Here is a 4,528-nt window from a genome sequence, read left to right as displayed (position 1 = left end):
TTAAAAGGAGGAGGTAACTGATCTGACTTCTGAGCCAGCCTGCCTCAAGATAACAACATAATTTGCCTTAGCTACTCCTAATAAAATCATTCCCAAGTGTGTTATTGGTATTAATGATATAAAATTGTATTAAGACTGCTTTCTTTTTAGTAATAGGATTAATCAATTTGGTGTAATTTTTTAATAGCCTTATAAGAAAGATAATCACTTCTCGGCCTTTTGGCTAAGATCAAGTGTAGTATCTGTTCTTATCAGTTTAATATCTGATATGTCCTCTATCCAAGGATAATATATTAAATGGATTTTTGGAACTTGGAGTTGGAATAGGAGCTTACTCCATCCACTCCACGCATCGACCTGGTATTGCAGTACTTCCAGGAACAGTGCACCCCCTCGGGGGAATAAAAAAAAGAAAAAAGATAATTAATGATGGAGTGAGATGAATTAATTGAAGGAACTGGAAAAGAATTTTTCAATGTTGGGACATAGAATGCTCGCTAAAAATGCTTTTTGAGTGGTACTGAGAATGTTAAAGTATGTGGATAAAGATGTGCATATGTAGGAAAGAATTTTCAGGCTAAACCTAAACACCATGCCTAACGTTAAAGGTTTTTAAACTGTTTACAAACTTTAAGAAAAACAAAACAAAACAAAACTAATTTTCAGGGTAAAATATGTTGGGACAGCTTACTTAAGTTTTATCAAATTTAAGTCATGGGTAAAACATAAAATTGTTTTATGTTTATAAAAATTTCTATGGTACATAAAATCAATAGCTATCAAGTTTAAGCCAAAATCATTGGTTGTCAAATAATGTTTTTTTTCTTTCAAAAAAATTTTTATCAACAGTTATATTAATATTTAGTTAACTATTTTGGCTCAGAAAAGACCAAATTCTACTCTATTGTATGTAAAGTAACTATCTCAATTTTTACATCTTAAGCCCAGTGCTTATAACAAAATTAACTCTTAAGACATATTCCCTACTTTAGGGTACAGCCTCATGCTCTAACAATGGTTCTCATCTAATATATATATATATAATATTTATTTATATATTTATATATATTTTATATTGCATATATATACATATATTAATATATATATAAAATTCAAGCTCCATGTCTCTGTTTCCAATGTTTTCTGGGTAATTTGTACCCACACAGGAATCTGAACTAATCAAAGATGTTTTCACACAGGTGCTAAGAACTTATACTATCTTACTTGTTCTTTTCTGATAATTTCTAGGTTAAATTAGGTAAGTTTATAAATCAATTGGTACTGTTTTCAATACTGGTAACAGGTTCTGCCTATATTTATAAATGTTAGATATTTAAAATGTGAGATGTGCCTACTTCCTATGCCTCAGATATATGGCTTATGCTGCCACAGTACAACAAAAATTTTAAAGATAGGACAAAATGATTTTAGAAGCCCTTGTGCCATTCTTTAACTAAGTCTATTTCAGTAATCAAATGTGCTCTATATGTACACACATCCAGGCTGATGTAACATCCTTTCTGATTGTGTTAGTCACCTATGTATAAGCCAAAGCCAAATGGAATCATTAGAGTAAAAAGTGTCAATATTTTGGCCTGTACTCCCATGTCATGAGGCCACTGGAGATGATGGGACACTTCTACACTGGCCCCCTGGTAAGTCACCTGTCTTCCTGAGCAGGGAGGATATGGAGACCCAAACAAAAGTGGTGTACAGTCTAAAACAGGAGAGTCACAATTGAGGAACAATCTGCCCTCCAGACTTCCCAAAGAAGACTTGGCCAACATGGCCCTGACTCATCCTAACAAGCAAGACACCAATAAACTATGGGGCTACTCCTGTGTCCCTAAAGTCTCTTTGGAGAGCCATTAATGACTGTTGCAGTCCGGTTCACATTGCTCGTAGAAATCACCCAACAAAGAGCAGCTTCTGGGAAAGAGAGATTTATTTTGGCTTACAAGCTCAAGGGGAAGCTCCACAATGGCAGGGGAAAACGATGGCATGAGCAGAGGGTGGACATCACCACCTGGCCAACATAAGGTGGACCACAGCAACAGGAGGGTGTGCCAAATACTGGCATGGGGAAACTGGCTATAAAGCCCATAAGCCCGCCCCCAACAATACACTCCCTCCAGGAGGCATTAATTCCCAAATCTCCATCAGCTGGGAACCTAGCATTCAGAACACCTAAGTTCACGGGGGACACCTGAATCAAACCACCACATTCTGCCCCTGGCCCCCATAAACTGATATCCATACATGATGTAAAATACAATGCATTCAGTCTGACTTTAAAAGTCCCCATAGTTTTTATCAATTCCAATGATGTTCATACATCCCCATAGTTCAAGATCTTTTAACTGAGCCATAATACCAAAAAATAACCTCAAAAAAAAAAATCCCATAATGGCACAGAATAAATATTCACACTGCAAAAGATGGCATTGGGCATAGCAAAGAAACATTCAACCAATACAAGATTTAAAACAACCAGGCCAAATATCAAACTCTGTAGCTTCAAGTGCAACAACTCTAGCCAGTGACAAATCTTCAAGTCCGATAAATCTAACCAGCAACAAGTCTCTGGCATTCCAATTCCACCCCTCCAGCTAGGCTACTCACAGTCCTGGGAAACTTCATCGGGGCTGGCAGCTCCTTGGCAGCCATCTCATGGTCCTGGCATCTCCACTGGGTCTCTACTGCAAGCCACAGTTCATCCTCATGGCCCCATGGGGTCTCTATGCAGGCAACCAGCAAACCTGCTTCACACTGCCCATGGCCATTTCCAAAACACAAGACCGTGTTGCAAACTCAATGATCCTCTTTCCAGCATTTCTTATACTCCACAATACCAGGTAGGTGCCAATTTGTTAATCCAGGGGGAAATAAAGCAGACTTTGAAGAACAGGAAACTCCTTGAGCACTCAGGCCCCTTCAAAAGAGTCTACATTCTTCTTGTTGCCCCAGTGCTGGTCAGCTAGCCCAATCTCAGAGGTTGTAATCTCTGAGTTGCAACCGAACGGGCAGCAGTCCACCCAAAGATTTTTCTTTCTGTGCCATATTCCTCTGCACACACCAGTTCATTTCTATGCAAAGTAACCCTGCACAACTTCTCAGGACATGGGCACAAGAGCAAGCTTCTCACACAAACTCCTAGCCCAGTCCAAGCAAAGCTCTTTCTCCCTCATGAGCCAAACCTCAGTCCATAGTTCTGACCAGAATAATCCATTGAGCTGTACTTACAGCAAGGAATCTCTTAGGCCAAGGTTTCATCTCCTTCCACTTTCCTCTTGAAAATCAGCTCCAAAAAGGCTGAAGCCACATAGTCAGATGTCTAGCAGCAATCCCACTCCTCGGTACCACTTTACTGTTGCAGTTCGGTTCACATTGCTGGTAGAAATCACCCAACAAAGAGCAGCTTCTGGGAAAAAGAGATTTATTTTGGCTTACAGGCTCAAGGGGAAGCTCCACAATGGCAGGGGAAAACGATGGCATGAGCAGATGGTGGACATCACCACCTGGCCAACATAAGGTGGACCACAGCAACAGGAGGGTATGCCAAACACTGACATGGGGAAACTGGCTATAAAGCCCATAAGCCCGCCCCCAACAATACACTCTCTCCAGGAGGCATTAATTCCCAAATCTCCATCAGCTGGGAACCTAGCATTCAGAACACCTAAATTTATGGGGGACACCTGAATCAAACCACCACAATGACCTCTAAAATTATTCCTTAATTAACTTTTGGCTATCTGCTTTGTCTTAAGCACTCAGAGAGAAAAATATAACCAAAAATTAAAAAAATACCTTAAATGTATAAATGGCCCTTAACTTCTGAAATTAGCTACAGCCACGATGTTAGTATAGGAACAACTTGCTGCAGGCCATATTGAACCTACCACCTCTCCTTGGAATACTTCTATCTTTGTATTTCTCCAGGACCTTAGAGAAATTAATAAGGCCATGGTACCTATGGCAGCCCTACAACCAGGCCTCCCCACTCCAGTAGCAATTCCTGCAGGACATTGTAAAATCATTATTGACCTAAAGGATTGCTTTTTTTATAATTCCCTTACACTCCTCGGCAGCATTTTACATTTAGTTTACCTGTGGTAAATTTTAGAGGCCCTGAAGATAGTGGAGGCTAAGAGTCACTTTTATCTCTTATAAAAAGCCTCCTCTCCTGGTCATTTGTGCCACTGACTTTACACCCACCACGGTGTTCTGGCAGGAGGGGCCCCTCTTCTGGGTCCATGTACCCTCCAAAAGTTAAAAACAGGGGATTTATATCCCATAAAAGGCTCTCCAAGAAATATCCTTCATCATGCCTTGTTTGTCCTAAACTTTTAAACCCTTGATATTTAGGGAAAGTCAGCAGCTGATCACTTTTGGCACACAAATACAAAAAATACCTTTGCCAAAGCCATGTGGAAAGATCCTTTAACTTTAAAATGGAATGGCCCAGACCCAGTACTCGTTTGGGGCCGAGGATCAATATGCTTTTCTGACACCAAAGAAAATGCTG

General features: G+C 40.0%; 1 non-coding gene across 1 annotated transcript; it reads left to right on the top strand.

The window, feature by feature from the left end:
• Window positions 1–203: 203 nt before the first annotated feature.
• Window positions 204–394, top strand: LOC123458003. Its single transcript, XR_006635338.1, has one exon. It is a non-coding gene; the product is annotated as a U2 spliceosomal RNA (small nuclear RNA).
• The last annotated feature ends 4,134 nt before the right edge of the window (window positions 395–4,528 follow it).

Source organism: Jaculus jaculus, chromosome 1 (genome assembly GCF_020740685.1).
Source record: "Jaculus jaculus isolate mJacJac1 chromosome 1, mJacJac1.mat.Y.cur, whole genome shotgun sequence".
Classification (NCBI taxonomy): Eukaryota; Metazoa; Chordata; class Mammalia; order Rodentia; family Dipodidae; genus Jaculus; species Jaculus jaculus.
Note: the sequence above shows the minus strand (reverse complement) of the source record. Positions and strands in the feature narration are given on the sequence as shown.